Here is a 21,547-nt window from a genome sequence, read left to right as displayed (position 1 = left end):
GAGCCACTGCTGGGCCCTCTTGCGTCATTTAGCCCCCTGCTTTTGTTGTTTTCGTCCTGGTTTCGGGGCCACGCCCGCTGGTGCTCTGGGGCTGCTCCTGGCTTGGTGCTGGGGGTCACTGCCAGCTGTGCATGGCGCGGTGCAGAGGGTTGGAACCGGCTCGGGCTCCCAGCCCTTTGACCCATCTCTCCAGGCCTCTTATGTAATTTCTAGCATTTATTTACTGTAAGTAGTTTCTGATCAGGAATTAGCCAGGATGGAAGCGTTGCTATTAGTAAAGCTAGTACTTTCAGCCCTTGCTTTTTTTTGGGGGGGTGCGGGGAGGAGGTGTGGGTGGGATGCTTACTCCCGGCGGGACTGGGGAGACCATATGGGGTGTGCGGGTCCAACCTGGGTGGGTGTCCTGTTAGGCAAGCGCCCTCCCCGCTGTCCTCTGGCTCAGCTCCTCAGCCTTTGCTCTAATCAGGAAGTTTATAGCTCTCCCAAGGTTCTTTCCTCTTGATGGCCCACCACCTGTTTCCATTAAGGATGGCTCTTGGGTGCCTGCAAGGCTGAACCCTGGCACCATATGGCCCCCAATTAAGTACCATTGGATGTGACCCCTAAAACATGAAAAGACAAAAAGTAAAATGAGGGGACAGGAGCTTCAGCTCACTGGGTAGAGCTTTTCCTTGCATATGGTGGAACTGGGTATGGTCCCCTTAGCCATGCCAGAAATGATCCCAGAGACCAGCCTGTTTGTCTCCCCTCCCCCCAAAAGGTGAAATGAATAGTTCTTGGCTTAAAGCATTGACCTGTTGTCTCCAACTTCTCATTCTTTTTTTTTTTTCTCGTTCTTGTCCAGAGGGTTTTCTAGATTTACTGTCCTTAAGCCGGAGGGGTTGGTAGAGATAGAATATTCCTGCACTTTTCAGAAGACTGAGCAGGCCAAGAGTTAGATGGTTTACTTGCCAAAGGTTACATAGCATGTATTCTTAAAAGTTTAGCAGATATTTTTTTTAGGGGGAGCACTGGGGATTGAACCACGACCTCATACATGCTGTCATTGTGCTGCATTTCCATCCTGACAGATTTATTTGTTTTTGGGTCACACCAAGCGATGCTCAGGGTCACTCCTGCCTCTGCACTGAGGAATTACTCCTGATGGTGCTGAGGGAGCGTATGAGATGCCGGAGTCAGACCCTGGTCTGGTTGGCCGCGTGCAGGGCAGGCATCCTACCCACTGGATTATCTCTCAAGCCTCTGGACAGGTTTATTTATTTATTTATTTTTTGGTTTTTGGGTCACACCCAGCGATGCACAGGGGTTACTCCTGGCTCTTCACTCAGGAATTACCCTGGCGGTGCTCAGGGGACCATATGGGATGCTGGGATTAGAACCCTGGTCGGCCGCGTGCAAGACAAACGCCCTACCCGCTGTGCTATTGCTCCAGCCCCATGGACAGGTTTATTTTTTTAAGCAATTCTGAGCTGTAGTGCAGTTGCCCCTTTGTGACTCTATGGAAGGACCCTGAATTTGAAATGAGGAGGTCTGTTGCCCTCATTCTGTCAGTTGTGAACAATCATGGCCACCACACTCAGTTATGAGCGGCAGTTTATTCTCATCTCCAGAAAGGAGGGAATCAGGGTTATCTCACATGGTGAAATGCAGCTCCAGTGCTGGAATGTGTGAAATTGCCTGTGGCAGTGAGATTTTAGGCTGGAATGATGAACTTTTCTGAAGATTTTTGATTATATCATTTTGTTTTTGGTTTTGGAGCCGTACCTGCAATGCTTAGGACTTACTCCTGGCTCTGCACTTTAGGGATCACACCTGGTAGGGCCAATTCTGGTATGAGGATCAAACTGGCTTGCCTTATTCGCTGTACTGTCTCCATCTCTGATTTTAATTTATTTTAATTAGACAAGTTACAGATTCCTTATAAAAGATACGGATAATGAAAAAGGAAGAAGCTTATCCTTAGACCCACAGTTCTCAAGAATTAATTTTCTTTTTTTGTTTCTTTCTGGAGCACTCCCAGTGGTGCCCTCGGAACCATGCAGTGCCAGAGATTGAACCTGGGTAGGTTGTGTATAAGGCAGACCTCTCTCTCTCTCTCTGTGTCTCTTTATCTTTGGCCCAGTAGTGGTTGTTCGGTTTGGTTTTTTGGTCACACCTGATGATGCTCAGGGATTACTCCTGGTTCTGCACTCAAAAATTACACCTAATGATGCTCAAAGGACAATATGGGTGCCAGGGATCGAACCTGGGTCAGCTGTGTGCAAGGCAGTGTCTTGGTCCTGACCCAGTAATGTATTTTAAGATTTAATTATGTGGGGCTGGAGTGATAGCATAGCCGGTAGTGCGTTTGCCATGCACGTGGCTGACCCGGGTTCGATTCCCAGCATCCCATATGGTCCCCTGAGCACTGCCAGAGTGATTCCTGAGTGCAGAGCCAGGAGTAACCCCTGTGCATCGTCGGGTGTGACCCAAAAAGAAAAAGAAAAAAAGAAAAGATTTAATAAATGCTAGGTATGGTTTTACAACCAGACTATTTATTTTTGTGTGTTGTCAGGGATTAAAGCTGCCACATGAAAAGTGTGCACTCTAACCACTGAACCACATTCTTGGTTCTTAATCACCAAATTTTATGGTGTTGTATATTATAGCTCCAGCACATGTGAAATTTCCCAAGACAGTAGCAGAAAATCCCCTCTTGTTGACACATACTAGGCTGGAAGGCCAGGCAAGGTAGGGCAGAGGCCTGTGATTGGAGGTCTTCTGGTCTTCTGTGTTTTTATGGGTTTCCTTTTTTAATTCATTTTGGGCTGTGCTGCTGAGTGAAGTGGTGGATTCTGAATCGCAGCTTCTTCAACTTAATTTTCCTGTAAGACAGCACTATAGGAGGTTTGGAAGTGATGGTGTATGGGGCCAGAGCGAGAGTATAGAAGGGAGGGTGTTTACCCTGCAAGTGGCCGACCCGAGTTCTATCCTTAGCATCTCATGGTCCCCGAGCACTGCCAGGAGTAATTTCTGTGTGCAGAACCAGGAGTAACCCCTGAGCATCACCCGGTGTGACCCAAAAAGCCAAGGGCAAAAGAAAAAAAAAAGTGGTGGTAGTGCCTTTGGAAGGATAGGAGGACTGACCCGTGGACAGGGGAAGTAAGCATAGTAGATTCCTTCCTCTTCAAGACTTGTTACTTGCAATAGATTGCTTGTTTACTTTATCTCTCTAGTGGCTTTCAGGCTGGTGGTACTGGTTCTCCTTTCTGGTTTAATGCTGGGGTGGAGAGAGCAACTCTTAGCAGTGCCTGGGGGGCCATGCAGTGCCTGAGGTTAAACCTGGGGCTTTCACATACAAGTGTGTGTTCCATCCCTTTAAATGATCTCCTTGGCCACTTTAAAATCACACACCAAAAAATGTTGGCTGGGAATTGAAGCCAGGGCCTCCTACCTGTGAGGCCTGTGCTCCACTGAGCTCATCCCTGTTTGCTTTGTTACTTGACTTTTGTGTGCCAACTCCCTGAGTTGCGTGTCAGTCTCCAAATGAGAAGAATTGTTTTTATTATTTTAGTTAGTTTTGCTTTGTCTGAGATCAGATCCAAGATTCACACTTGCAGCTGCCTCCGAGGCTTCTTCATTTGTGATGAATAAGAGTTGTATCTACTTTTGGGCCACTCTAATATGTGCTGCTATAAATACTGGAGTGCAGCTATAAATATCTTTAATTTTTTTTTTTTAATAGAACTGGAGTGTAGCTCAGCAGTTGAGCACTTGCTTCGTATGTGTGAGGCTCTGGGTTCTATACCCATACCTTGGGTTCTGTTCCCAGTATCACCAAAGAGGGATTGCTGGATCTTGGGCGGGGGGAGGGTGGTGGTGTGTCTGTGTGTCTGTGTGTCTGTGTGTCTGTGTGTGTCTGTGTCTGTGTTCAGGGATTACATCTCTTTGCTGGATCCAGAGTGTGGGTGTAAGAATCATGCGGGGTGCTAGGGATTGAACAGGGTGAGCCATCTTCAAGGTAAGCACCTTACATCTCTCTGGCACTATGTTGTTACTGGTTTTTAAACTTTGTTCGGTTTTTGGGCCATAGTGGCTGTGCACTCCCGATTCTGTGCTCAGGGACCACATGGTGCTAGGGACTGAACCTAGGCCTCTGGCTTTCAGAGCATGTACTTATTAGCCTTTTGAGCTCTGCTCCTACCCCTGTTGTATTTTCAGCTTTTTAAAATATCTCCCTTCTGATCCTGAGATAACTGCCCCCTCGGGGACTGCACACTGCGCTGACGTCTCGTCCGGGCCTTCAGTTGCTGTGCTTGCATGTGCTTCACAGGGTTCTCAAATGGCAGTGGTGCGTATGAACACACTTAGCTGAGATGCTCCTGGGATGTCGTTTTAGCCTGTGCTGTCGGGGGCTTGAACCCTTTAGTTGTGGTTGTGGTTCAGCTGGAAGTCATGTCAGTGATCACGAACTTGGGTGGCACTGTTGGCCTACCCAGCCAAGGTGGATTTCCTAATCCCTGTTTAACATTTTTTTGTGGGATGGTTTACCTCTGGCTCTACTCTCAGGGATCACTACTGAACTATCCTTGCTGAACTGTCCCTCTGGCCCTCATTGCTGAATTTGGAATATTAATCTTCTCAGGTATGATTTTCAAATACTTTGTTCTTTTACAAAGTAGAATAACTTTTCACTCTTGGTTATATCCTTTGGTGCGCATTCCCTCCACCGCCCCTCGCTCTTTTTGATCAGATTGGCAGTGCTCGGGGGCTTCTTGTGCAGTGTGCATTGCTTGGGAGTAGCCTCCAGTGGTGTTCAGGAAACCGTGTGGTACCAGGGATTGAGCCTGGAGCTCCCACATGCAAAGCCCTTGGAATGCTCTCTTCATCTTAGTGGCTATGATCAGTAACTCCTCATTTCTCCCTTCTCCCAGCACCTGATGGTCAATAGTCTACATTCTTTTCTGTGGGATTTGCTCATTCTTGGTATGTAATGTCGTTGACTGATCTAATATTTACCGTTTTGTGTATGTCTTATTTCACTCACTAGATGTTTCCAACTTTATCCATGTTGTAGCATTACAACAGGGCTTCCTTCTTTGTGTGGCTGAATTCCTGCTTGAGGTTAGCAATGTCTCATCTTTATTTTTTGCCTTCTAGGAGTTCCATTGAGCCTCACTAATTAGTTCCAATTTACGCTTTTCTTGTGGATTGCCAGTCACGGAGGAATGTCCACAGATATGCTCAAATTTCTTGAAAATTCAAATCTCTGGTAGAGAGGTAGTGCAGTGGGTAGGATATTTGCTTTGCATGTGGCTGACCCAGATTTGATCCTCAGTACCACATACTACCATGTGACCCCAGCTCACCATGAGTGATCCCCTGAGTGCAGATCTGGGGGTGAGCCCTGAGTACCTGGTGAGGGTCAAAAAACCCCATCAAAAACGAAGAAAATTCAGGTCACTGTGCTTAATATGGAACTGTAACTGGAAATCACAATAGTACTATTATTTCTTAGAATCTAAAAGTTTTCTGCATTGAATGCATAGCTTTTTTTTTTTTTTTTTTTTTTGCCATACCTGCTGCACTCGGGGATCACTTCTGGCTGTGATGTGGTGCTGGGGTTTGAACCAGTGTTGGCCTAGTGCACAGTGACCTAAACCCCTACTACTTTTCTGGCCCTATTTGCATGGTTTTTGCTAGAACAGTGGAATTGATCTCTAGCTATTGTGTACCGTGTACAGATAACTTTGTAAGCCTGGTATTTAATGGCCTACTTAGAATAAATATCTAAAGTTTTAGGTAAGGGCATTTTGAAGGTAGTCATAGGTCTCTAGGTTGCTTTAATTGGAAAAGAACTATTTGGAGTAATCTCATCCTTGAAAGACTCTTATTCAGATGTGAGGATACTTTTTTTTTTAAATTTACAACTGATATTGATCTGCTTGATTGTATGTGTCTGCTTTCTAGAACTTGATTCTCCACTTTTATCCAACCCCCTTCCTAAAGGGAGTTTAGTATTTTAGGGGTATGAGATGAATTGAAAATTTTATTCATTCAACTCTTTCATTGCAACAGTGTATTTTAGAATACTCATAAGGAGACTTTTAAGAGTCATGGAGGACATGCATACTTATTTTTTCAAGTAACTTGAACCACTCTTACTTTTTCTCCTTTTTGCTTTTGGGCCATACCCAGAGGTGCTTAGGGGCTATTATTGGGTATATGCTTAGAGGTGCTCTTAACAATGCTTGGGGAACTATATGTGTTACCAGCATCTACTGCTTGCGAGGCAAGTGGCTTAACTCCATACTATATCCCCAGCCCCTAGATGCGTTTTTTTTTTTTTTTTTTTGCTTTTTGGGTCACACCCAGCAAAGCTCGGGTTATTCCTGGCTCTGCACTCAAGAATTACTCCTGCCAGGTATGGGGGACCATATGGGATGCCAGGGCTTGAACCCAGGTTGGCAGCATGCAAGGCAAATGCCCTACCCAATGCACTATTGCTCTAGCCTCCTGGACACTTTTTTGTTTGTTTTTTGCATTTTGGCTTACACCTGGCCATGCACAGGGGTTACTCCTGGCTGTGCTCGGGGGACCATATGAGGTGCTGGGAATCGAACCTGGGTCATCCGTGTGCAAGGCAAATGCCCTGCCCGTTGTGCTATTGCTCTAGCCCCTCCCACATTAAAAAAAACTGGAAATATAATATTTCTATTCGTGAGAATTGATTGATTTTTTGAATCCTTAAGATGAAAATGTGTGGGGGCTGGAGCAGGTTTGTATAGCGGGTAGGATTGTATAACAGATTGCATATCGGGTAGGTTGTTTGTCTTGCATGTGGCCGACCCAGATTTGATCTCTGGCACCCTACATGGTCCTCTGAGTACTGGCAGGAATGCTTCTTGAGTGCCAAGCCAGGAGTAACCCACAACCCAAATTTAAAAAAATAGAAAAGAAAGGAAAAGAAAAAGAAAACTTGTGGACCCAAAGAATGATATGATTTCTGTGGCGTTTATAAGCATAGCTTGTGGGAGGAGGTTGGGATGAATGGGACAGCTTTACTAATGTGCTTTAAAAAGTCAGGTGGCGCTAGGAGAGAGTTCAGTAGTTTAAACTGTGGAACACGAGCCTAGCATGTATGAGGCTCTAATTTGATGCCTGTATCCTCCCCATCCTGGCATAACTTGAAAAAAAAAGAAAAAAACACCTTCATGGCACGTCCCTAACATTTCTGGGCCTGTTTTTCTATCTTTGAAAAGGCGATCCTTGTCCTGGGAGATAGCTAGAAAGGATTGCATACATCGTATGTTTATGTCCTGGTTCTATCCCTGGCACAGCTGGGAGTGACTCCTGAACAGGGGTCTAGGAGTAGCCTCTGAGCACTGCCGGGTGTGCACTCTAACCCCCATGGAGATACCAATTTGGAATGGTAACTTGAGGATTATTTGGGATAACTTAGCCTGTGCATTGTGCTAAACAGTGTCTGGTAAAGTGTTGATTATAACTAGGGCTGGGTAGATAAATACTCAGGGGCCAGAGCTACAGGACAGTGGATAGGATACTTGACCTGCATGTGTTTGATCCTTGGCCCCCATGTGTTTCCTTGAGCGTCACCTGAGCACAGAGCCAGGGATAAGTCCTGAAAATAGTCAGGTGTGGCTCCAATCCTCATAAAGTTAAAATATTAAAAAAAAAGTGGGCTTATTTATGCTGTAGAGATAGTACAGCAGGTAAGGTACTTACTTGCCTTGAGCGCAGCCCAACCAGGTTCACTCCCCAGTGTGCATATGGTTATCTTGCCCTGCTAGGAGTGATCCCCAAACCAAATCAATCAAATCCTTGCAGTACCTTACACAGATAGGTGTGCATTAGCCACTAAGCTGTTGTTTACTCCTTTTGGGTGTATTTATTTTGCACTTTCCTTTGTGAAGGCTTAAGGGATAAAAATTGCTTGGGCTGGGGAGATGGCTAAAAGGCCTAGAACATTGATCCTGCCCCACCAGTGTCTCAGCACTGCTGGCGTGTCCAGTGTGTCACTTCCCATTGTTTTCTACAGTCCGTTGTGTCTCTGAAATGATTTGCCTTACAGGGCATCCACCCCCTGGCAAATGAGGCCATTTGGATATTTATCAAGTTTGTTCTTTGGGAGCTGTGCAGTATAGGCTGATGGGCCATGGGTAGCCAAGGAGAAGCCTGTATGTCTGTCCCATCTTACTTGAGGGCCAGAACACGTGATTTTGTGGGCCTTCTGTGACCCACAGGCTGACCATTCTCTGTCCTGTTCATTGTTCCTTGTTTAATACTTGGGAAATGTGGTTTCCTAGATTGAGAATCTTCATTGTCTGTACTTCATATGGGAGTCTGTTGATAGGAATCTTGTGTTTGTAGGAACAGGAAAATACAAATGTCATTTTATAATAGGAGCTCCGGTGTCTTCCTCATCAACTCGTTTATGATTGGGGGAAGGTGGGAGGCCTCTGGTGATTCAAGGCAAAGAGTTAATTTGGTGGCCGGAGAGAGAGTGCAGCGGGTAGGGCACTTACTTGCCTTGCATACACTGGACTGGTTTCGATCTTTGTCACCATATAAGGTCCCTTGCACTCTTCCAGGATTGAATCCTGAGCACAGAGACAGGAGTAAACTCCAAGCAAAGCCTGGTGTGTCTCCCAAATAAAACAGGACAAACCAGTTAATTGGTCATTTGGAGAGGTCCCTCAGTGGTCTGAGTGCCTGCTCATTCTCATCATGCGGGCCCGTGAACCCCTGCATTGCTTAACCTCGCTGAGCACCACCAGGTGTGGGCCCCACCCCTCCCTCCCAAAAAAGTAGAGAAGAGAGTGGGCTGGCGCAATAGCACAGCGGGTAGGGCATTTGCCTTGCACGCAACCGATCCAGGTTCTATTCCCAGCATCCCATATGGTCCCCTGAGCACCGCCGGGAGTAACTCCTGAGTGCAAAGCCAGGAGGTAACCCCTGTGCATTGCCGGGTGTGACCCAAAAAGCAAAAAAAAAAAAACCAACAACAAATACACGCACACACACACACAGAATAGCAAGTGAATCAGCTTCCAGTTTTTTTGTTTCATAAACTTTTGTATCAGCAGTTCTAGGGTTGTGTCCGGGATCGGGATGAGGCTTAGTCGTAGAGGACCTATCTTGTATGTGTGAGGGTTATGATTGTATCTGTGGGTTTGATTATTAAGACTGCAAAAAAAAAAAAAAAAGAAATTTCTCAGGCCAGAAGTGCAGTTCAGTGGTGGAGTATGTGAGAGACCCTGGTTGTAGTCCTTGTTCCTCTTCCATAATTTGGAAGACTGGAGCACCTGCTTTGGTTGGGAGCCCTCAGGTTCAATCCGCAGCGCCACATGGCCACCCACAGAGCATCTTGGGATCCACTCTCAAGCACTCAGCAGGGAGTAACCCCCAGCCCCCACCCTTAAAAAAAACGAAAGCTTATCAGAGCTTAATAATTTGCTAAAGACAGTTTCTTGATGAGGTTTTTGTAACTTTGCCCTGTTATGAAATTGTTAGAATCAGCAGAACTGTTTCAGTTATTTTTTAATCTCTTGCTATGCAATGGAGATCACGGGTGTACTTTTAGGAGGTTGGGGCCATGCTCAGGATTGAACCTAGGGCCTCGTGAAAAATGTACAGCAACCACTTTACCACTGCATTCCTGCCTCCCCCCCACCATTTTATTTTGTTGCTTTTAAGTTTCAGATCTGTAAAATTTACAAGTGTTTCCCCCCCATTTGTTTGCCTGTAGTGGGAGGTATCAAGCACACTACTTTGTGTTGCTCCCCAAGATTGTACGTGTTGGTGCTCGCACACATAGGGTGTAGTGTGCTGGAGATTTTGAATAATAGTACTAGTATCACACTTGGCATGTTTTGCCATTACTGGGGGATGGAATTCATGCTTCACATCACTGAGATGTTCATGGCCCTTGAGAATGTTATATATTATTAACTCCAGAGTGACTTCACATATTCTTTCTGCTAAGGAACTCTAAATCACTACAAACCTGATTTTTATTTCTTTTTTAGCTGGGGGTAGGGTGGGGCATGCCGGACAGTGCTAGGGGCTTACTCCTGACTCAGTGCTGGCCCTGGGGACCATATGGGATACCTGCGATTGAATCTGGGTTGGCCGCTGGCAAGGCCCCTGAAAACTTGATTTTTTTTTTTTTTTATTGAATCACCGTGGGATACAGTTACAAAGCTTTCATGTTTGAGAGTTTCAGTCATACAATGATCGAAGCAGTGCACATTTTCCACCACCAATGTCACCCCCCCCCCCCCCCCCGCTTCCCCACCCTCCTCTCCCCTGTTCCCAATCCTCCTCCTGCCTCTATGTTAGACAGTTTCCCCCTACCCCTCTACTCTTGGGCGTTATGGTTTGCAAAATATAGATACTGCAGACTTGATTTTTTTTTTTCTTTTGGGGTCACACCTGGCGATGCACAGGGGTTACTCCTGGCTCTGCACTCAGGAATTACCCCTAGCGGAGCTCTGGGGACCATATGGGATGCTGGGAATCGAACCTGGGTCGGCAGTGTGCAAGGCAAACGCCTTGCAAAGGCTGTGCTATTGCTACAGCCCCAAGACTTGATTTTTCATACTGGAAATTTTCTTTGGGCATTTGGACATGGGTGATTTTTTCCTTTTTTTTTTTTTTTTTTTTGGCCATATTTCAAGGTGTTTTGGGGCTTGTGACTTGGTAGTGTCTTGTGGGTAGACCATGTGATGCTTGGGGTCAGATGCTAGCCTTCTGCATACAAAATATGTGTTCAACCCTTTGAGCTATCTCTTTGCCCATAGTGATTTAAGAGAACAAGTGATTTAAGAAAAACAAGAACAATAACATTGAGGGGAAAATGATGGAGCACAGATCTACTATCTTTTAGGCCTGAGTTTGACCCTTGGCCCTGCACAAGCCCCCTCCTTCCCCCAGCATTGCTTGAAAGTGGCCAGTGGCCCTTATGGCACCCAGCACTGTTAGGCTGGAACAGTTCTGCACCACAGGCCTGAGCGTGGACTGGCCAGTCCTGCACAGCTGGTAGCCCCCAGTTCCTCTGGAAGCTCTGCTTGGGAATTTCTCCTCAAAAAAACCCTCACCTGGCTGGAGTGATAGCACAGCGGGTAGGGAGTTTGCCGTGCACGCGGCCGACCCAGGTTCGATTCCCAGCATCCCATATGGTCCCCTGAGCACTGCCAGGAGTGGTTCCGGAGTGCAGAGCCAGGAGTAACTCCTGCATCGTCAGGTGTGACCCAAAAAGAAAAAAAAAAAACCTTAGTTTTACTAGAAATTATTCATACTAAAAAAAAGATTGTTGGAAATATAGTTAGAGAGATTATTTTATTGGTATCAAATGCTATATTAAAACTAAACTTTTACCTTACGGGGTGAGACAGCCTAATTAGAAGAGACTATCAAGGAAATTCAGCATTTTGGGGCTGGAGCGATAGGACAGTGGATAGGGCGTTTCCTTGCACACAGCCTACTCTGGTTCGATTCCCAGCAAACCATGTCGTTCCTTGAGCACCGCAGTAATTCCTGGGTGCATAGCCAGGAATAACCCCTGTGCATTGCCGGTGTGACCCAAAAACCAAAAAAATGAATAGAAAAGAAAATTCAGCATTTTAATCTGGGGGAGGGTTGTGCTCAAGGCTACTCCTGGCCCTGTGCTTAGGAGGACACCCCCACGGTGGTGCTCAGGAGGTACGTGGTTGGGGCCTGGATCCAGCTAGGTCAGCCACGAGGTAAGCTCTGTCCCCACTTGAGCATTTTAAACGATGTCAAGCATTTTGACTCTTACAGCTTTGTGAAGCTATGATGTGACACTCAGCTGTTCAACCTTCCCTACTTCTCATAAAACGGATTCATTTTCAGAAAGTTCTGGATTGTAGCAGGGGTTTTTTGGGTGGGGGAGGGGAGCTGCTCCCTCTTCCTATGCTGTAGGGGAGGGGTGTTTGTTCCCTGTGTGCTTAGGCGACCATGAGCTGAGCTCCTAGTTTGGTCAAGTCCATACCAAAAGCTTTGATTGTTGTTTTCCGTTTTGTTATTAGACCACACCTGACTGTGCTCAGGGATGATTCTGGTTGGGGCAGGGGACCATATGGGTTGCCAGGATTAAACTCAGGTCTGTCATGTGCAAGACAAACGCCCTCCTCCCAGTACTGTCACTCTAGCCCCCTAACTTTGATTGTTTTTCCTTCTAATATTTCCTTTTCCTTCACTTAGAAACCGGGCAGCAAATGTACAGAGGAATAGTAGCTTTCGTTTGGAAGCTGTAGACAGATCTCATTTAGTTGATTTTAGTATGTCATGTTGGGAGGTGTTGATTGACTTTAAAAGGAATTGATCACTATCTGATGTCCACAGGCTGCCCTGCTCTCTTAGAGTTATGTTCCGCTCTCACAAAAATGGAGTTGAGTATTCCCCATGAAATTTCGTTTTCTTGTTGGCTATGTATCTTTGGTTTGGGGGTTTACAAAATGAAGATTTTGTTTCCAAAGCTGTTTAATTTTATAGTGCTATACTTTTGTTTTGTAAGGTCAGTAGTTTCCCCATTTGCATAACATTGTCACTCTTCAGTGAAAGAGCTGCTGAATTAGAAACTGTCACCACTTTCTCTTTGTTCTTTTACCTTTTTGTTTCCTGAGAGATTGAAACAAGCTTTAGCAGAGCCTGTGGGAATGTGTGATAATTTGGTGATAATGTGGGGTAACTAATGGTCTCCTGTGAGTAGGCTGTCTTTTTTAACCCAATATTATTCAAACATCTGTTAGTTTTCGCCACTTTTGTTTTGTATAGATACTTTCCTTTAGGCTTTTCTCAGATTCTTTGTGTGTGTGGGAAACACTCCTTTTCTGCTCAGGTCCCCTCCCCCTACACTAACCTCACAGAACTGGCTAATGTTGGTTTCTTTCCGCCTTGGATCTGGCTGTGTGATGCTGCTAAGTTACCGTGCTGTGTTGAGTCGGATATTGCCAATGAGAAAAGCACGCGTTTACTGACTTCTGCCTGATTCTGAATGCTGTCTTAGTGAGACTCTTAGGGGTCCAAGAGTGAACAGAAGCTGGGGTGTTGACAAGCAGATTGAAATGTATAGAATTTGATTTTCTTCAGCTGATTATTTCTGTATATTGAAGCAGTGCTGCTTTGTTTAAAACATAACAGGTGTATAAAACATGTTTTCACTGGAACTATTTCTGTGGTAAAAGATACATGATAGATCCATATTTCTCTTTTTTTTTTTTTTTTTTTTGCTTTTTGGGTCACACCCGGCGATGCACAGGGGTTACTCCTGGCTCTGCACTCAGGAATTACTCCTGGCGGTGCTCAGGGGACCATATGGGATGCTGGGATTAGAACCCGGGTCGGCCGCGTGCAAGGCAAACGCCCTACCCGCTGTGCTATCACTCCAGCCCCGATCCATATTTCTCTTTTGATGGTGGAGTCCAGCAAGCTACTGAGAGTATCTTGCCTGCACGGCAAAGCCTGGCAAGCTACCCGTGGCATATTCAACATGCCCAAAACAGTAACAAACAAGTCTCACAATGGAGACATTACTGGTGTCCGCTTGAGAAAATCAATGCCACCGGGATGGCAGTGAGAGTGACAGTGACAGATGGTGGAGTACTACCCCTAGCTTATTCCTGGCTCTGACAGGCTCAGGGATCACCCTGGCATCGAACCTGGATTGACTGCGTGCAAGGCAAGTGCCTTATCTGGTATACTATCTCTGTGGCCCAATATATTTTTTCTATTTTCAGCAAAAAGAGTTTTTGAGTTTGTAGGATTCTTTAACAGTGTTTCTCGGCCCTTTCTGACCTTGTATCCCTATTATCTTGTCCTACCAGTTAACCCCCTGGTCTTGTGATTTGTAATTTACATGGCCCCCAGTTGAGAAATGCTGGCTTAGACCCTTGAGGAGTCAGGGTAACAGTCTCTACCCAAATTATACTCTGAATTAGCCCTTTCTTTCCTTTGTTTTGTTTTTGTGCTTGAGATTGGATTTGGGGCCTCATACATGTGGAACACTTTACCGTAGATAAACTTAGTTCACCTTGAACCAGCCCTCTTTGTAAATTCATTGGGCCCGGGGTAGGCTCCTCAAGTAAGCTGGGCCAGCCAGTTTACTCATAGGAATTTGGGATGGAAACTGAGGTGCAAGACTTTAGGGAACAAACATCACACAAAGTCAGAGAATTTGAGGCATAAAAACTCAGATGCTAGGGCTCAGCCAAGTTCAGGTTCATACATGTGGAAGCAGCAAAGCCTTCATCTAGAAAGAACAGATTAGAAATGCAGCTCTATGTGCACTGGTGAAGGGATGGGTGTTTGAGCATTGTATAACTGAGACTTTAACTTGAACGCTTTGTAGCTTTCCACATGGTGAATTAATAAAAGAATTAAAAAAAAAAAGAAAAAGAAATGCAGCTCTGGGGGCCTGGAGTGATAGTACATCGGGGAGGGCATTTGCCTTGCACTGGACCGGCCCAGGTTTGATCCCCAGCATCCTGTATGGTCCCCCGAGCACTTGCTGAGTGCAGAGCCAGGAGTAAACTCTGAGCATCGTGGGGTGTGGTCCCCCGAAAAAAAGCCTCCCCTCTCCCCCCTCCCCGCTCCAAAAGCAAACAAAGAAATGCAGCTCTGGAGAGAGAAGCAGCTCCCCCATATGCCATAGACCTGGTGCAGAAAAGTTATCCAGATGTAACCGTGTGGTACCTTTTTTTTTTTTTTCTTTCTTTTTGGGTCACACCCACCCATACTCAGGGGTTACTCCTGGCTCTGCACTCAGGAATTACTCCTGGCGGTGCTTGGGGGACCATATGGGATGTTGGGGATCGAACCTGGGTCTGCTGCATGCAAGGCAAACGCCCTACCCACTATACTATCGCTCCGGTCCGGCCCCATCCTGCAGTACCTTCTGCCTTTGAGCTCCTGGAGATACTCTAGTATCCTTTTGTGTGTTTTTTGTTTGTTTTTGTACCCCACCTGATGGTGCTCAGGGCTTACTCCTGGCTTTGTGCTCAGGGATCACTCCTAGGGAGGCTTAAGCGACTATGGGGTGCTGGGGATCAAACCCAGTCTGGCAGTGCCCTGCCTGCTGTACTGTTCCTCCGGTCCCTACTTTTGTTTTTATATTTTTTCGGGTTATACCCAGTGGTGCTTAGAATCTATTCCTGACTCTAATGTACTCTAGTTTGCTGCTGTGTTCCCTGGAGGACCTTGTGGTGCTGGGGAATTAAACTGAGGCTGTTGGGGGCTGGAGTGATAGTACGGTGCGTAGGACATTTGCCTTGCACGCACCTGACTTGAGTTCTATCCCTGGCACCCCATATGGTCCCCTGAGCACTGCCAGGAGTGATTCCTGAATGTAGAGCCAGAAGTTAAACCCTGAGCATCACCGGGTGTGACCTAAAAAGTAAAAAAAAAAAAAAATACCAGACACACACAATCTCACCAGAACACTGGGGCTGCAGCATTTAAAGATCTTCTGATTATCTTCTCAGCCCATGCCACTATTTTTTTATTATTATTAATTAATTGGCTGGGGGGCACTCCAGATGGTGCTCAGAGGACTGTGTGCCAGAGATGATGGGCTGGCTGTGTGCAAGGCAAGAGACCTCCCTGCTGTACTATGTTCAGCCTTGAGGCCATTCTCAGCACTGTGAAGCTGCCCCAGTGCTAGTGACCTCCAGGGCTGTGCCTAATAGTGCTCTTCAGACTGTGCTTGGATTACAGTTCTGTAGATGCAAGGCATAAGCTCTAACCCTTGGAGCCATCTCCCAGACTTTTCCCCCTTTTTTGTCAGGGAAGGAGGTTGGGCTACACTCAGCAATGCTCACAGGCTGTTCCTGGCTCTGATTGGAGTTGCATGATCTTTTCTTCAGGGGATAATGCCATGCTGGGGATCGAAACTGGGTCCCCTACATGCAAAATGTGTGCTCAGCCCACTGATCTCTCAGGCCTTGACACCCCCATTAAAGGGTGTGTGTGTGTGTGTGTGAGAGAGAGAGAGAGAGAGAGAGAGAGAGAGAGAGAGAGAGAGAGAGAGAGAGAGAGAGAGAGATACAGATTCATTTTACCCCTTCATTTCTAATTAAGTAACACATTTAATTTTAGTTTTCTGATTGTTTCCTCTTAAAATAAATTGAACTTGAGTGGAACACAATAATGTGGTGGGGTAAACTGGAGTTGAGACTTTGAACAAAGGGTAGTGGTGAGTGGCTGTGTGCCCAGTCGATGGAGTCTGTCTGGCCTCCAACTCAATCACTTCATGAATGATCTGTAATAGGAGTATCACAGTGGTGTTTTTCTCTTTGGGAAATGTTAATGAGGGTGAGACAGAAGCTGCTTCGAGAAAGACAGCTTTAATGCTTTGTGTGTGTGTGTGTGTGTGTGAGTGAGAGAGAGAGAGAGAGAGAGAGAGAGAGAGAGAGAGAGAGAGAGAGAGAGAGAGATCACTGCATTTCTGTTGTTGAAAGAAACATTTCTTCTGGAGCAGTATTTCTAAAAGTGGATTCTGTTCTCCTTGGAGGCCCTGGACTAATCCAGGAGAGTGGGGTAACACCGGATGCAATTGGTGCACCCTTTCTTTCAGTGTAAAGAGGATAGACTTCCAGGGAAGGATTTTAATTTTTGTTTTTGAGCTGTACCCGTCAGTGCTCAGGGCTTACTCCCTGCTCTGTGCTCAGGGATCACTCCTGGTGGAGCTCCAGGGACCATATAGGATGCTGGGGATCAAACCTGGGCAGGACGGATGCAAGACAAGTACGACAAGTACCCTACCCAGAGTGCCATCTCTTGGGCCCCCACAAGGAAGGATATTGAGTAAAAGATTTTCTTCTAAAAAAGAAGCAATAAGCCTAATAAGTTTTTTTAATGAAGCCTAATAAATTTTGTACTTTCTAGACAGCTGTAAATTTTTGAGCTGATATTAATGAGCAGGAATTGAAAAGAGAAAAGAATCAGCTTGGATTATGAATCTTTTGGTGCTGGAGCAATAGTACAGTGGGTAGGGCATTTGCCTTGTAGGTGGCTGATTAGGTTTAACCTCCCAGCACCATATATGGATGGTCCCCTGAGCCAGATGTAATCCCTGAGTACCATTGGGTGTCTGCAGCCCCCTCCCCCCCAAAAAAAGGAATATTAATCAGTATGCAACCAGGAGTAATGAATTTACAGGGGGCATTTGACTTTGGAGGCAATTTGTAAGAAATCTGTACTTAAAAGTGTTAAACCTTCAGAGGATTTAACTGAATGCTGTGCACAGAGAATTATTACTGCCTGTAGTGATTGCTATGCCTGGGCCTTGCATTGCATATGCTTCATGAATATTTGTTGAGGGACTGCAGAAATAACTCACTGGCGGAGCATTTGCTTTGCATGCAGGATGCCTGTTTTCAGTCCTTGGCACTGTGTGATCTTCTGAGCACTGAACTGGAAATAGCCCTCTGAGCTTCACTGTTGTGGCCCCAAAACTAAGACAAACCAAAAAAAAGCACATGGTTCAGTGAGATAGTATAGAGGGTGAGGCATTTATCTTGCATGCAGCCAATCTGTATTTTATCCCTGGCACCCCATATGATACCCTGAGCCCTGCCAGGAGTCACCCCTGAACCGCGTCTCATGTGTCAGCCATGAGTACAGCCATGTGTGTCCAGCTCTTCCCTCCCTCCCCCTGCAACAAACCAACCAAAACAAAACACGGGGGTGTGGAGCTATAGCACAGCAGTTAGGGCATTTACTTTGCACATGGCTAACCCAGGTTCCTTCCCCAGCATACCGTAAGTTCCCCCAGCACTGCGAGGAGTAATTCCTGGGTGGCCTAAAGACAAAAATAAAAAAGTGCAAGAATAAAGTACCACTCACCTAATATGTAAATAGATATTTGTTTCTTGGACTTCTTTGAGGGCACTCAAACCCTATCTTACCCACAGTTTATAACTGGCTTTGTGCTCAGGTCTGGAGGGTTCAGGGGACCACATGCAGTGTCAGGGATAGGATTGGGGTCAGCCACATGCAAGGCAAGCTCTTTAACCCCTATACAATCTCTTTGACACCCTGATCTTATGTTTTGAGGCAGTTCAGTATCTATGGAGTAGGAAGAAAACTTTCATTTCGGTGGTGGTGGGGCGAGAACCCAGAACTTCATGCCCCTTTGCAAGGTGAGCACTACCTCTGGATCACATCCCCAGCCACCGTCATTGCCTTTGAAAGGTAACCAGAGTACTTGAAATCTCCAGTCTTCTGGGTGGAGGAGAAATATGCAACTTTTTATTGAAAGACATTTAAGTTGTCTGAGATTCGTACTATAAGAGTCTTTGTTAGCTTTGTAATCTTGAAATCTCTTATTGTGTATTGCCCAGACAAAATCCGAAGGCTCCTAGACAATCCTGATTCTGGCTGCTCTCTGTAGCTCCAGAGAATAAGCAAAGGAAAATCTGATACTGTTGGCAGTCTGTGCTCTCCTGTTTTTCTGGGCCAAGACACTCATTTAAAAATAAAATCAAGGAAATTGTAAACCAGCAGTAAAAATGAAAAAAGCACCCAGGAATTTGCATCGTCTTACATACTGTGACCCGAGTCTCTCCTTTTTGTCTTTTGGCTATTTAATATTAAACTAAGGGAGCAAAGCTGTCCCCTGAGTGATTCTTGTTACTTTCAGATTTAAGGGGAGTAATCATAGATTACATGCTTATTATGTTTATCATTTTTGTTAATACTGTTTTTTTGATGTATTTACTAATGCAATAAAAAACAATTTTTTTACTGAGTGGATTGGGCCATATAGTGTAATGATGGAATTCGAAAGTTATTTTAAAATGAACCTTAGATATACTATAGAGAATTTAGTAAAGAATCTTTGATAACACAGCGGGTAGGGTGTTTGCCTTGCACGCGGCCGACCCGGGTTCGAATCCCAGCATCCCATATGGTCCCCTGAGCACCACCAGGGGTGATTCCTGAGTGCATGAGCCAGGAGTGACCCCTGTGCATCACCAGGTGTGACCCCCCCCAAAAAAAAAAAGCAAAAAAAAAAAAAAGGAATCTCCTTTGAGCCTTCTTTTTGCTTATTTATTTATTTGGTTTTTGGGTCACATATAGCAGTGCTCAGGTATTACTCCTGGTTCCACACTCAAGAAATACTCCTGGGCTGTAGTGATAGCACAGAGGGTAGGGCGGTTGCCTTGCACGTGGCCGACCTGGGTTCGATCCCCAGCATCCCATATGGTCTCCTCAGCACCGCCAGGAATAATTCCTGACTGCGTGAGCCAGGAGTAACCCCTGTGCGTTGCCGGGTGTGACCCAAAAAGAAAAAAAAAAATTACTCCTGGAGGGACTGGAGCCATAGCACAGCGGGTAGGGTGTTTGCCTTGCACGTGGCCTATCCTGGTTTGATCCCCAGCATCCCATATGGTCCCCCGAGCACCGCCAGGAGTAATTCCTGAGTGTAGAGCCAGGAGTAACCCCTGAGCATGGCTGGGTTTGACCCAAAAAGAAAAAAAAAAATTACTCGTGGACGTGCTCAGGGAACCATGTGGGATGCCAGGAATCAAACCTGGGTCATCTGTCTCTCCAGTCCCAAAGCCTTCTTCTTGTTTTATTTTTAGGGCCACCCTGGTTGTGCTTAGAGTATACTACTGGCTCTGAGCTCAGTGATCACTCTGATTAGAACAGGGGGACCATGTGTGGTACTGGGAATGAAACCTGGGTCAGTTGTATACAAGGCAGTATATATATATATATATATATTTTTATTTTTTTTTTTTTTTTTTTTTTTTTTTGCTTTTTGGGTCACACCTGGCGATGCACTGGGGTTACTCCTGGCTCTGCACTCAGGAATTACCCCTGGCTGTGCTCAACCATATGGGATGCTGGGATTTGAACCCGGGTCGGCCGCGTGCAAGGCAAACGCCCTACCCGCTGTGCTGTCTCTCCAGCCCAAGGCAGTATTTTTTGTGTTTGTTTTTTTGGGCCATACCCGGGGATACTCAGGGGTTACTCCTGCCTCTGCACTTAGGGATCATTCCTCATGGTGCTTGGGGACGATATGGCTGCACTGCACGATAGGCAAATGTCCTATCCATTGTACAATTGCTCCGTCCTCAATGCTTTAGAATTTTTTTTTTTTCTTTTCAGGTCACACCCAGTGTTGCACAGGGGTCACTCCTGGCTCGGCACTCAGGAATTACACCTGGCGGTGCTCGGGGGACCATATGGGATGCTGGGAATTGAATCCAGGTTGGCCGCGTGCAAGGCAGATGCCCTCTCCGCTGTGCTAGCTCTCCATCCCCTGCTTGTGAATTTTTTGTATTTAAATTTTTATTTACGTTTTTTTTTTTTGTTTTGGGAGCCATATGCAACTATTCTAGGGACCACATGTATTGCTGCGGATCTAGTCAGTCAGCCTTGTGCAGGGCAAGCATCTTAACTTTGTTCTCTTTGACCCTGTTTGCTTTTTTTTTTTTTTTTTTTGGGTAACATGATGTGATTTTGGTTTTTAGTCTCTATAGTTAAGCCTTTCAGTAATTTGAATCAAGGAAATACTTATGAATAAGCACAAGGACATTTCTTCAATTTTCTTTCAGGCACTTAATAGTTCTGCATTTGATCTTAGCCAAAAAGGCTTAGAAGTAATGGATTTCCTATTCTGAACTTATTGTGGGTGAGGTGTGGGATAGCTAAGGTATAGCTTAGATGCTTAACACAATCGTGTGTGTTTGTTTGACTGGTTTAATTTACTCTCAGGTTAAGTGAGACCCGAAGAGTTCCTTCTGTTCCAGCAAGGTTACAGCTTAGAAAAATGTTTTCTTTTGCATTCTGACTGCTCTACTTCTCGGAATAAAGCAACTTCACAGACCAGACTTGTAAATTATCTATTTTTCTTCTTCTTTTATTAGGGGGGGCTGCTGGAGCGATAGCACAGCGATAGGGCATTTGCCTTGCACACGGCTGACCCGGGTTTGATTCCTCTGCCCCTCTTGGAGAGCCCAGCAAGCTACCGAGAGTATCCTGCCTCCACTGCAGAGCCTGGCAAGCTACCCATGGGGTATTCGATATGCCAAAAACAGTAACAAGTCTCACAATGGAGATGTTACTGGTACCCGCTCGAGCGAATCGATGAGCAACGGGATGACAGTGACACTGAGAGTTTTTTCTTTTGAGGAGGGAGGTTTGGGTCACACCCTGTGGTTCTGGAAAGAGGGGAGTCTTAAGCTCAGGGTCGTCTCCTCCCTCACTGCTTATTGATTACACCCCAGATCTGCATGCAAACTGTGCCCTCAGGCTTATTTAGCCATTACTACTGTTGAAACTGAAATTTCTTTTCTTCTTTTCTTTTTTTCCTATTCATATAGCCACTTATAAAATTTGATTTTTTTTTTTTTGGACGTAGTGGTTTACAGCCTGTTACAGGATTCCATGCATGAACTGTTCACCACCACACCTTCTATCCAGGTGTTCACTTTTCTACACTTGTTCCATGGTCCTGCCCTGTGTGTTTCCCCCCGCCCCTCAAGCTTCCTACTGAGGACAAGTTTTAGTTTTTGTT

General features: G+C 45.6%; 1 protein-coding gene across 5 annotated transcripts in view; it reads left to right on the top strand.

Moving 5' to 3' along the window:
* Positions 1-21,547, top strand: part of CELF1 (CUGBP Elav-like family member 1) — a 96,646-nt gene that overhangs the window by 1,452 nt on the left and 73,647 nt on the right. The gene's annotated exons all lie outside the window — the stretch shown is intronic.

Source organism: Sorex araneus, chromosome 6, assembly GCF_027595985.1.
Source record: "Sorex araneus isolate mSorAra2 chromosome 6, mSorAra2.pri, whole genome shotgun sequence".
NCBI classification, from domain to species: Eukaryota; Metazoa; Chordata; class Mammalia; order Eulipotyphla; family Soricidae; genus Sorex; species Sorex araneus.
Note: the sequence above shows the minus strand (reverse complement) of the source record. Positions and strands in the feature narration are given on the sequence as shown.